This window comes from Terrapene carolina, unplaced genomic scaffold (genome assembly GCF_002925995.2).
Source record: "Terrapene carolina triunguis isolate 2854851 unplaced genomic scaffold, T_m_triunguis-2.0 Scaffold85, whole genome shotgun sequence".
In the NCBI taxonomy this organism is placed as follows: domain Eukaryota; kingdom Metazoa; phylum Chordata; order Testudines; family Emydidae; genus Terrapene; species Terrapene triunguis.
In genome coordinates, this window is record NW_020664436.1 from 45,869,236 (window position 1) to 45,882,684 (window position 13,449).

Consider the following 13,449-nt stretch of genomic DNA (forward strand, 5'->3'; position numbering starts at 1 on the left):
GGGAAGATTGGGGCCTATTACTAAATAATATTAAATGAATACCCGTCCTCCCCCCTGCACATACTTACCATATACCCTCTCCCACTATGTGTACATACTGCTTTCCTGAATCTGTGGAAAAACAGCAACAGAGGAAGCAATCCTTAAACATGTGTCAATGTATAAATAGCTCAGGTAAAAGCATATCAAAGGTTCTGTTGCACAACAGAACAATGCACCAGAATTTTCAGAAGGGCTCAGCATCTATAAACAAAGAAGCTCAGCAGGTTGGGTACTGAGATTCTCTGAAAATCAGGCAACACGTATCACAATGGGAGCTGCTCAGTACTGAGCTCTTTTGAAAATCTGGCCCTATATGTAGTGGAAATGTAGTGTAACATTTAACCATGTAATTGTGTAACAGAAACAGGGGGAACTACTTTACATTGCTCTTGAGTTCCATTTGCACAGTGGCAGCTCTTCCAGACTCAGTTCCTCAAAGGTAGAAGTGCCTCGCAAAGATATTTGCTTCAGAAAGAAGAATTACATTTTCTTCCCAAGTCCATCTGTCTTGTATATAAAAGGCAATGGAAAAACTCTTTTTTACTTTCTAAATGATTTTTTGTCATAAAATTGACTCCTGCTTACTTTCTGCCAACTCTTACATCTTGCAGAAATATTACTATAAGAATATTAGACATTAGAACAGAAGCTCTAGGGGAATATTTCAAAGTGGTGCACACTGGAACTAAATCACAATTCTGGCTTGTTATTGGAAGTTGCCAAAAGGAGATTATTGGACAAAGGGACCAGCCATGTCCTGTGCCAGCCATGCCCGTGGTGAAAACCAGATTGGCAGGGCTCAATGAAATCTGAAGACTCCAGAGACTGATAGTTGTCTCATAGGGAGATTAACAACAAGGTGATAATTGGTGAGAGTCTCAAGAGGTTGATTCTTCAGAAAGAGCCCAACAGGAGCTTCTTTAAGAGATGCTGGTAGCTTGTTCTTCTGAACAGAAGTGTTGACAGTTTCCCTCCAATAATGGAGCTTATGTCTCCTGTCTGTCTTTATCAGCCAAGTAAAACAGGAGTTAAGCTTGCAGATCATAGCCTGAATCTCTCAAGTACTTCTAGAATCCAAATGAGTTACACTAGCTGAAACTAAAACAGAAAAGACTTGTAATTTTCTCCCTGATATGCTTCAACAAACACTCTGGCTTGAATCTGAGATTTTTTTTCTGTGCTGTAGATACAAATAGATTCACAAGATCCTAGGCTAACCTGCAGTAGAAGAGCTATCATCATCCACATGGTCATTGAAGTCACCCAGAACAATAAGTCTTAATGACTCCAACACACTCTGGACGGAAACTCTATCATTTCCACCAGGGACTCTGGTCTAGTAGGCAGCTGTATAACAAAATCCATTTTAAGCTCCATCCCCGCATTCACCCACAATATGGATACATGCTGCTGAATTTTGTTTTGGAGTGAGGGGCTGTAACAGAGGCTTACCTTTCTGTCATACAAATGAGTTCTGTCTCATTGGTTGGGTAGTTTAGTCTGCTAGTAAAGCAATATCCCTGCCCCTTTTGGAGGTTAAATGAAAGTCTAAGCAAAAAAGTCCAATAGAAGGTCAAAAACTTTCAATCAATCTTTTCCCTAAATCATAGTCCTCCCTTGAGGGTCTGTCAATCTCCACCCTTCTCTGGAGCATAGAAGAAATGTCCCCTATGGTTCCATAGAGACAAAAGGAGTTCACACACTTCCTCGTCCATGAGCTTTAACCAGTTCTCAATAATACATGCATAGTGGGGGCCTCATTTGTGATCAAGCCATCAATAATATTAACCATATTGACCACTGACTTTGCATTAGACAATCTAATCAAAGACTTGGGTCCCTGACAGTTGACGTCTTGCCCAAATAAGACACAAGATGGTGGACCAGTGGAACTGATATCTAGCACGTTTTCTTCCTCAGCAAGACCTAGACAAGACTACAATAAAATATGCTTCATTACAGTTTTTCAGCAGTACTGAAACCAGAATCTCTGCCTATTTAAATAATCCACCATGTCCATTCCTCACATTCATCTTGACTAAATATTTTTTTTTTTTTTTTTTTTTTTTTTTTTTTTTTACAGAGATGGTGAAGTTCAACTAGGTTTTAGCCATGTTCTTCTTCAGGTATTTTTTCACTAGTCGGTCAAACACAGCATCTGCTGTCTAACTCACTACAAATCAGTTCCTCTTCCTCTATAGTCTGCAAATAGAATTTTATTATGTCTCAAGAATAACTCATATGAGTCTAGATTTTGCTCTCAGTTACACTGATGTAAATCTGGAGTAAGTCCACTGACTCATCCCCCACTGCCTGACCACTCACCCCCACCCATATAATGGAAGATTTGCTGGAAAACTCCGTGAGCTGAAACTTGTGGAGATTCCACTTTGCTGAGTTGGAACAATCCTTATGAAGGAGATTGGGGTAGCTATTTATCTTTGAATTTTATTAAATTCAAAGACCATCAGTGGATCAACTTATGCCTATACTAATTTAAGAAATGAAAAGAATGGGAAAAAATCAGTGAAACAGCCCCTTCTTTCTCTCATTCCCCGCTGTCTGTCCTCCACCCCAGTAATAATTGCATCTCAAGCATAATACAAAAATCTCAGTAATTTACAGGAGACCATATGACCACACAATTTAACCAATGAAATCCATTTGTTTAAAAGACTGTAACAGAAGCCCACCTTCTCATTTGAGCTGTTTATTCTGTTAAGGAGAAGGTAAATACTGCACCCCAAAATCAGATTTGTCTAATTCTATGAGCCCCCAAAATAAAATAAAAGGAAACAGACAGAGATTAATAATGTCCTTAAATTTAAAAATTATTGCATTTTTACATCAGTTCTACTTAGGGTCTCCTTTGTGGAATTTCAAAGAATTTTATGCAACTGATCCATGAAAATTTTAAAAAAATAAGAACAAAATAAAACACCTAACTTGACTTTTAGTCTGATTAACTATTGTAACTGAATGTTGGAAAAAGCAATAATAGGCCAACTTTAACTTTAAGTAACAGCCATAACTTATTGTTGTTGTTATAACACGGAGCTACAAATTGCTTAGTTCTTGATAGCCTCCCTTTTCTCTATAAGTTTTGTTACTGCATTAAGGATCCCTGCTACCACAAAGCTCCCTCAGGCTGTGCATATAACAAAACACATGTGAACTGTAAACAATCCCTTATATGTATCTATGCTATCAGCTAAGCTGATTTATGTGCACAGGTTTGCGTAAGGTTACTATATTTCAATAGTCCACGGGACCCCGGCCCCGCCCCAACTCCGCCCCCTCCCCTGAGCACCCCACATTCCCCCTCCTCCCTTCCGCCCCCCGGCTGCTGCTGTGCTGGGGAAGTTGCTTCGGCCCCCGCCGTGGTGGAGAGCGGCGGGAGCCGGGAAAGTTGGAGCCCGGGGAGGAGGCGGTCCCCTTACCATGCCTCCCTATTTTCCCGGACATGTTCAGCTTTTTGGAAATTCCTCTCGGACGGGGATTTAAGGACCAAAAAGCCGGACATGTCTGGGAAAATCCGGACGTATGGTAACCCTACCTCGGAAACTCACCTCTCCCTCCACTGGAGGGACTCCCCAGTCCATACTTGTCCCTGGGCCTTCCTTTAAAGGGGCATCCCCATATCAGCGGGGTCTACTTGGAAAAGATAATATTTACTCCCTTTTGTGGCTGAGCTGGGCTGTGACAATCCAACCCATCATGAGTACTGTGAGAAACGGGGCACAACACTAACCAAGGCAGTGTCATTTCAGGGACTGTATGGGCCTCGACGTTCAAACAAACAAGCTATATAAAGTCATTTTCTTTACTGGGAAACCAAATGAAAGTTTTTCTAGAAGGGTATTTTTAGAAATCTCAGTATAATGACAAATTTCAAGCTCAGTTAAATAACTTTTTTGTGAAATGATGCAGAGCACAATTTGTACAAAGACATGAATAGTGAGAGATCCAAGCTGGTTTGCCTAATATTGTGTAAAAATGTGTGTAACTTTGATATAGAAGGCCTTGCCAAACTAATTATCGAAGCATATGCAACCATCATCGTAGACAGTGACTTGTTTATACTGCTCTATATACTATACCAGTGTTTCTCAATCTGGGAGTCATGATTTATTTGATAATTTATATGGTAAAAATGAGAATAAGCAATTTTTCAGTAATACTGTGCTGTGATACTTGTATTTTTATGTCTGATTTTGTAAGCAAGTAGTTTTTAAGTGAGGGGTACTCAAGACAAATCAGCCTCCTGAAGGAGGTACAGTAGTCTGGAAACATTGACAACCACTGCTCTAATTGACCTGGATCAAGAATGTCTTTGTTTTACTTTCTATTTCTATAGTAAGGCTATTGGGATCTCAGCATTAAAATACAGTCTCAGAAGGATTTTTTTAATCATGTTTTTAAGAAATTTCATAAATGGACCACTGCACTTCCCCCAAATTAATGAGTCTGATGTTTCATTTTTTAAGACCAAAGGTCACTGCATCTTCCAAGTATTAGAGTGAGTTGTTTTCCAGAAACCCAAAGGTGGAAGTTCATTAGCAATCTATTTGTGTGTAATACATTTTATAGTAACAAATAAAAAGGAAGTCACAACTGGTCTAGTCAAATTTGCTTCCTGCCCTCTAGTCAGGGACATATCTCCCTGCTGTCAACAGTTCTCTCCGGAAACAGCAAAAGAAAGATCCCAGATCAATCTATAAAACTGAAAAGGGTATTCCCAGAAACACTGAGAAAATGAATGCCAAGGGCTTTTGTTACACTTTACCAGGGAGATCAGGAGTGAATGCACCAAACCGAAAACTCACTGCTGCGGAAATAAACACTCAGGGCTAGACTCTGCTTGGAGACAGCAGAATCTGCTACCATTTGCTGCTCTGAGGTGTAAAGTGCCTCACAGAGCTGGGGAAAGGAGGCAAGACCGTGGCTGGCAGTGCAGGAGAGAGTAAGGTGCATCGCTGGCCTCCCCTCTGTGCTGCTTTGGTGCCAAGCACCCCCCTCGCCGGGCTCCCCAGGCAGGGGGTGAGGTGACACCCCCACGTGCCTCAGGCCGGGCCAAGCTGCGGTGGGGTCACTGTCCCTTTAAGAGCGGGGCTGGGCTGAGCCGAGCCGGCAGGGGGGTGGCGCCGCTCCTGGCTGATGCCGGAGCCTGGCCTGAGAGCCAGGCTCATCTCCTGCACCAGCTCCGGGCGAGGTTTTGCTGCGGCTCCCCCAGTTCCCCCAGGCCGGGTCGCCACACAGTAGGGGCGGGTTGCATGAGGCAGGGCAGGACCCGGTGGGGTCGACGGCTGAACAGGCCTGGCAGGGGGCTGCTGGAGGGGGGAAGCTGGGGAAGGGGTGGCACGGCCTCAACCCCCTGGGGTTGCCTGCCCCGCGGAGGAGGCAGAGGGGCGCAAGCCGCAGCAGGACCCCAGCCCCCTGAGGGAGGGGATCTGGGGCCAGCCCAGGGAGGCAGGAGCAGCCCCGGGGGTGCTGGGCGCGTGCAGGGCAGAGCCCCGGGAGAGCCCCAGCCCCGCGGCGGGCAGTGCTGCAGAGGAGGAGCCCGCACCCCCCGGTGGGCGAGGGGAGCCCCAGCAGGGGGAGCCAGGCCGCCCGCACCCACCTCTCGCGGCCGCTCCATGCTGCTCCCAGTACCGCTTTCCGCCGGCGCGGCTGCCCTGTCAGCCCTTTTGGGTCTTTAAATAGTCGTCCGGGGGAAATCCCGGACATTTTTAGCTTTTTACAAATTCCCCCCGGACGGCTATTTAAAGACCCAAAAGCCGGACATGTCTGGGGAAACCCGGACGTATGGTAACCCTAGGTTTGCGTATTGCTAGTCTATCAGAAAATCACGCAGAAGAGCCCCAGTCATGTTTCCTTTGAATTCAGTGAGATTTACTATTGATTTGAGCAGAAATCTGGACTTGTGAGTAAGATACTGGCCTGGGACTTGTGATATCGAGGTTTTATGCTTGGCTTTGCCACACACTTCCTGCGTGAAACTAGCAAGTTATTAGGGGAATGATCCAAAGCCCACTGAAGTCAGTGGAAGTCGTGCCTTGTAATTCAGTGCATTTTGGATCAGGTCCATAGCGTTAGATTGAGTAATTTCTCCTCCCCCTGTGTAAGAGGCAACACACAACAGGAGCAGGAATTATATGTCTCAGAAAGGTACATTTCCCTTCCTGCCCCTGAAGGTCAGCTATCTGCTACTGGCTGGTTATTAATCTTCATGCTCCATGCCACCTCAGCTGCGCTGCATGGCAGAGTCAAGACTCAGTCCATTCCCTGCCACTCTCCATACATACTTCAGCCAACTGTGTGTGGCGGAAGTGAGCAGACATGCCGTGACTGTAACCATGGTATGGGGGAGGTCGCACAGAGCAGTGGGGAAGATTGCTCCCCACTTATGTCCCTGCCTGACTGCAAAATGCTAGGTCAGGATCTGGCCCTCAACTTTTTCTTTGCCTCAGTTTTCCATCCATAAAATTGGGATAATTATATTTTCCTATTGTGAGGATAAATGTATTAACTTTCTGAGAAGCAGTCAGATTCCACAGTGATGGTGGTCACCTAGAAAAAGAGAGTTTTCAATAGGAGGAGATGCAGGTTGAAGGATTTAGCTGAATCCTAAAATTTAGCATGGGTTAGTTAGTGCACATTCATGCACATACACACGCAAAAAACCTATACAAATGCAAGGAATCGGGGGAGAAGAGTACAAGGCCCTCTAAATATGACTACTGATTAATGCAGGCCCGTTTGTTATCCTAACTGCCATGATTGTGAACTCTGACTCACCCAGAGACACATTTCCTTTAAAAAGATGATTTTAAAGATCCATTAAAACTCTCCTGTTCACATCTGAGTCTCCTCTGATTTTTCCAGCAGACTGAAGTCTTTCTCTTATATCAGACTGTCCCAACAGACCAACAAATAAACCCCAACAGTCAGCTCTAACAGTGCTCTGACTCAGCCAGAATAGTAATAATGATTGACTTAGGATGTTAAATGGGTATTCTAGATTCTATCTCCTACTTTTCCAAATGTTTTCTAGTTAGACCTGCATTAATTTTTTTAACTTGAGGCTCATAAAGTTCAAAAGCAGAAATATAGTTAAACTTCACAGTGGTCAGGGATTAATTGCTTGGATGAATTGGTACATATAAAAAGCCCCTGAACTCAAGAAAGAAAGGGTAATTATTGATCACAGTGACTATAAACCATTCTAAAGAACTTTTATGAATGGTGTAGCTATTTTATATGTTATAAATGTCAATTTATCACAATTATAAATAATAGTACATCACAGTAAAAGTCTGATTAATGTATATCAATATAAAATATGTTCCATCAATAACTCATGTTGATGGTTCTAGCCTTCCATTACTAACCTGACTGGATATTTAGGATATTTATAGTGGATTTAATTTATTAATAATAAGGTATTACTTGTGCCAACTATGTTATACAGATTAATAGTTTTTAAATGGTTAGTACTATTTAATGGTCTCTCCCTGAGCAATGAGAAATGTGCACTGTATGTTGAATGATGGAGGCAAATAATTCAAGCAATATCATTCCACTGGCATCAACATGGGAGATTTGAGAATGGTTTTTTTTTTTTTATGTATTACCAGAATTTTCAGTCTGCAATGTATAACAAAGAACTATTTGTTTTAAAAGACCAAGTTGAGTTTATGAAGGGGAAAAAAACCTTCAGTGTTTAATGGATGGAACAGAGAATGGAAATAACTGATAGAATGCAAAGAAATTTTGTTCTGTTTTGAATACCTTACCACTGCTCCTGCCATCTGTCATGCATGTCTTCATGAAATAAACAATTTTCAGAAATGTTTGTCCTGAAAATGCAAATTATTATTATTTCTTATTTATTTCCAGTAATGCAAATGGATCTGTTTTTAAGCCATTTTTGCATGAAGGTATTTGTTCATTGCCTACTTCAGAAACATTTGCCTACTTCAGAAAAATAGTTAAGATGCTGAAATTAAGCATCCCTATTCAGGAAGGGTGCTTAAGCACATGCTTAGCTTTAAGTATGGGAGAAGAGAGGATGGAGAAACTAGGACCCCAGTTCAGAAAGTACTTGAATACATGCCTAAATTGAAGCACATGAGCCCTGATTCAGGAAGTCACTTAAATACATGTTCAAGTGTTTTCCTGAGTCAGGGCCCTTTACTTTGCTGGTTTCACTCAATGCCTCCACTCATTCCATCCACCCTGGTTCTCTCTTTACCCCTTTACTTTCTGTTTCTCTCTCCTTCATTTCCCCCTGCACTTGTCCCACCCTCCCTCGCCTGCTCTGTATTCCAGCCTTCTTTATTTTCTTGCTGGTCCCTCACTCTCTATGAGCCTGATCCACAGTTCATTGAAGGCAAAAGAAAAAAGCCCATTGACTTTAGTGGGCTTTGGATTAACCCCTATACATACTCCTCAGGTGCCCAGTCCTACCCCTGCATCCAATTGCTACACCATCCGGTTTTCCTTGAAAATGCAGATCCTGGAGCAGAAAAGTTTCTAGACTTGCTGCATAAAGCGAAACAATGTTATTGGGGTAATATGAATAGAGATTCCAAGTCATACGCAAGTTAGGGTCACCAGCTGGCTGAGCTGACTGCCACTACTCTTCTGAACTATTCCAGCAGCACTACACTTGAGTTGAACTCTCTAAAACCTTTTGTTTTCTCAGCGCTTAGATTTTTGGTACTGTAACAATCTGTATAGTGGGGGAGACGGGGTGCTGAGAGCCATTGAACCAAACTGTAAACCCTGTATATAATGGAAACCACTTCAAGCCAGGGAGTGCAGCAGCACCCTGAGTTCCAGCACCTATACCTTCAAGTATGTGTACGCTGCAATAAGACATCTGTGGCATAGTTGTGGGTGGCCCAGGTCAGTTGACTCAGGCTCATAGGGCTCAGGCTGTGGGGCTAAATAGTGCAGTCTAGACACTCGGGTAGGAGCTTGGGCTCTGAAACCCCATGAAGTGGGTGGGTCTAAGAGCCCTGTCTCCAGCTAGAGCCCAAGCTTGTACACTGTGATTTTTGGGTAAGTGTGAACTGCAATGCAACCCCAGGGTTAGTGGAATTTAAGTCAGCTGACCCGTGTTAGGGAATCCAGGGGCTGAGCATCTGCACATTCAGAATTTTCTAACCTGGGCTTGAATCGGGGGCTCTGGTGTCTACACTGTAGCATGCAGACCTGAGTCAAACCAACCAGACCTGAGTCAAACCAGACTCCCTAATGACCACCCCAAATGTGGCCACACTAGCCCTTTAACCGTGGTACACTGTGGGAAAGTTTTACTGACCACCCTGCACCTGACAGGAAGTTTGAACAGCCTGCCAAGCAACATGGAGGAGACCCCTTTTCAAGAAGTTCTCTTGCTTGCACTTTGACTCCTGTGGAAACAGGCAGAGCTTCCATGAGGCACTGGTGGACATTTTGGCAGTGTTTTCTGACCCACCAAAGGGGCGTGACAGAGCTTTGGATGGAGCAGGAGGAGGAGGAAGAGTAACCTGGCATAACAGACTCGCTACACTCAGCATAGCCACTGATGCCCCCTATGAATACTGGTGCCTCTGGTGCTTGGCCACAAGCACAGACTGGTGGGATCACATTGTCATATGGACCTGGGATGACCAGCAGTGCGTTCAGAACTTTCGCATGAAGAAGCTACATTTCTGGAGCTCTGTGAGCAGCTTTCCCCAACCCTTCAGCATAAAGGCATGAGAGCACCTTTGCCAGTTCAGAAGCAGGTTGCTGTCTGGAAGCTGGCTACCCCAGACTGCTACTGGTCCGTGGTCAACCAGTTTGGTGTTGGAAAGACGACAGTGGGTACAGTGGTGGCAGAGGTTTGGTGGCAGTTTGTTGGAGGTCAGTGGTTTGGCTTACTCCAAGGTGGCGGGCATACAAAGATATTCCTGAGGTAATTGCTAGCTTTGAGAGAATGGGGTTTCCAAACTGTGCCAGGGCCATTGGTGGGACTTGTGTGTCCATAGTTTGCCCTCTTCAAGAAGCACGAGTACATAAAACTGCAAAGGGGACTACTCCATTGTTATGCAGGCCCCTGTGGACCACAGAGATCAATTTATGAATGTCAATGTGGGTTGCATTGGAAAGTTCATAATGCCAGGGTTTTCAATGGGGCTAATTGATTTGGGGAGGGTTCAATGCTTGGGGAGAGAAGGAGGGTTGGCTGCCATGCAATGTAGTTATGAATGACATGACAACTTATGAAATGGGGAGGAGTTGATTCAGAGTATGGATTCATACAAGGAAGTAATTGAAGAGGGAATTGCTGTACCTAACTGTAGAAAGGAATAATGTTTGCTTACTAATTCCTAATTGTTCCTGATCACGTGTTTAGCTTTATTATTTCAAATACTGATTGTATGATGAGATGCAGTGGTAGCAATAAACTTTCTTGATGACATAAAAAGCTTTATTTGTAAACATGTGTTAACACAATAAAACAATCACCCATTGCCAGGCAGGCCAGCTGCCCTTACAACACCCAAGCACCCAGTTACAAAAGAACATTTCCAAAACAAATTTAAAAAGTGCTTGAAAAAGTGCAAACGCGACAGAAACCCCCTACTGCTGCATGACCCCTGGCACGCTGTTCTCCTTTCTCTGTTTTCCACGGACCTGGCACCAGGGAAGGGGTGGAAGTAGCCACAAGAAAGGGGGTCAAGAGGGATGGCTGCATGGGGTTTAGTTGCCCTTTCCAGCTGCTCTTGGAGCCTGATCGCATAGATCACCCAGACAGGGAGTTTTCCAAGCTGTTTACCCTCCCTCCCTCCTCCTCCATTAGCTGCTGTTCCTGTTCCAGGAACTGTGCAACAAGTGCCTGCTCCAGCCCTGAAACCCTGTCCTCAAGCTGTGCAGTGAGCCTCAGCCTTTTCTCCTGTCTCTTGGCATGTGTTTTCTGTAGTCATAAATCCCTCTGTTTCCGGTACTGGACCTGCTTATTGGCCCCATCAAGAACTTCAACCATAAGTTCATCCCAGAAATGCTTCCTCTTTGAACAGTCCATGAAGGTATGTTGGGCCAGCCTAGGGGTATGTCTACACTACGAAATAAAGTCAATTTAATAGAAGTCGATTTTTTAGAAATCGATTTGATACAGTCGATTGTGTGTATCCCCACTAAGCGCATTAAGTCGGCGGTGTGCGTCCACAGTACCGAGGCTAGCGTTGACTTTCGGAGCGTTGCACTGTGGTAGCTATCCCACAGTTCCCGCAGTCTCCGACGCCCATCGGAATTCTGGGTTGAGCTCCCAATGCCTCATGGGGCAAAAACATTGTCGCGGGTGGTTCTGGGTACATGTCGTCAGGCCCCCTCCCTCTCTCCCTTTCTCCCTCCCTCCATGAAAGCAACGGCAAAAAATCATTTCTCGCCTTTTTTCCTGGGTTACCCGTGCAGACGACATACCACAGCAAGCATGGAGCCCGCTCAGCTCACCATATGTCTCCTGGGTGGTGCTGGCAGACGTGGTACTGCAGTGCTATACAGCAGCATCCCCTTGCCTTGCCTTGCCTTGCAGACAGCAGACGGTGCAATATGACTGGTAACTGTCGTCGTCGTCCCGTGGGTGCTCCTGGCCGACCTCGGTTAGGTTGGTCGGGGGCTCCTGGGCAGACATGGGTGCTCCTGGCCAGCCTGGGTGAGGTCGGTCGGGGGTGCCTGGACAAAAATGGAAATGACTCCAGGTCATTCTCTTCTTTAAGTTTTGTCTAATGGAGATTCAGTCCTGCCTGGAATATCATGCCAGTTGGAGGCTTCTGCCTCAGGCTGCTCTCCCAGTTGGCAGCACCACGCGGTCGCACCTACCCCAGCCTACCCCTTGCTCCCATGGCTCAGGAAACCTGGACAGTAGTAAGGAGCAGTTCAACTATAGGCTGAGCAAGTGCACAGTGGTGGTAGAATATGCTTTTGGATGATTAAAAGCTCGCTGGCGCAGTTTACTGACTTGGTTAGACCTCAGTGAAACCAATATTCTCATCATTATTACTGCTTACTGTGTGCTCCACAATATCTGTGAGAGTAAGGAGGAGACGTTTATGGCAGGGTGGAAGGTTGAGGCAAATCGCCTGGCTGCTGATTACACACAGCCAGACACCAGGGCGGTTAGAAGAGCACAGCAGGGCACGCTGTGCATCAGAGAAGCTTTGAAAACCAGTTTCATGACTGGCCAGGCTACGGTGTGAAAGTTGTTTGTTTCTCCTTGATGAAAACCTGCCCCCTTGGTTCACTCTACTTCCCTGTAAGCCAACCGGCCTCCCCTCCCCCCTTAGATCTCCGCTTACAGAGGCAATAAAGTCATTGTTGTTTCAAATTCATGTATTCTTTATTAATTCATCACACAAATGGGGGGATAACTGCCAAGGTAGCCCGGGAGGGGTGGGGAAGGAGGGAAGCACAGGGGTGGGGTAGTTGTAGTTGTCCTTCATGCCCTTGGAGATTTTTTCAAATATTCTGGCATTTTGTCCTTTGGAACAGAGTTTGGATAGCACGGATTCATCTCCCCATACAGCGATCAGATGCAGTACCTCCCGTTCGGTCCATACTGGAGCTCTTTTGTCATTCTGGGACTCCATGGTCACCTGTGCTGATGAGCTCTGCATGGTCACCTGTGCTGATCAGCTCGCCACGCTGGCCAAACAGGAAATGAAATTCAAAAGTTCGCGGGGCTTTTCCTGTCTACCTGGTCAGTGCATCCAGAGCGGTCACAATGGAGCACTCTGGGATAGCTCCCGGAGGCCAATACCGTCAAATTGCGTCCACACTACCCCAAATTCGACCCAGTAGGGTTGATTTCAGTGCTAATCCCCTCGTCGGGGAGGAGTACAGAAATCGATTTTAAGAGCCCTTTCAGTCGACAAAAATGGCTTCGTCGTGTGGACGGGTGCAAGGTTAAATCGATCTAATGCTGCTAAATTCGACCTAAACTTGTAGTGTAGACCAGGGCTAGGACTACACTGAGGTCGAGCTGTGGAGGTACAGCAGCCAGTAGAGGTCGAGGGTCCTGCAATAAGACAAGACACAGAGGGTTATTGTTTCAAAGAGCTCAATAGAGGAGCACAGAATTAATTCTTGTGGAATTTCAAGGACCTAAAATGTTTCATTTCACAACTGAACTTCAGTCCACAGACTCTCCCTAGAGACAGCCTGGTTATTCACAGTTAAAGCAGTGGCTAGTATCAAACCTGGGACCTCTGGAGCTTAATGCATGAGCCGCTACTGTATGAGCTAAGAGATACATCTCTCTTAGTCAAAGCTGTAGCAGACTCATCAATCTCTATCTGGTCTAGCTGCCACTAGAGGGGAACAGACGGCCACTCCAAGCAGGCACAGGTTACACAGAGACAATAGTAAGTTAAAAAT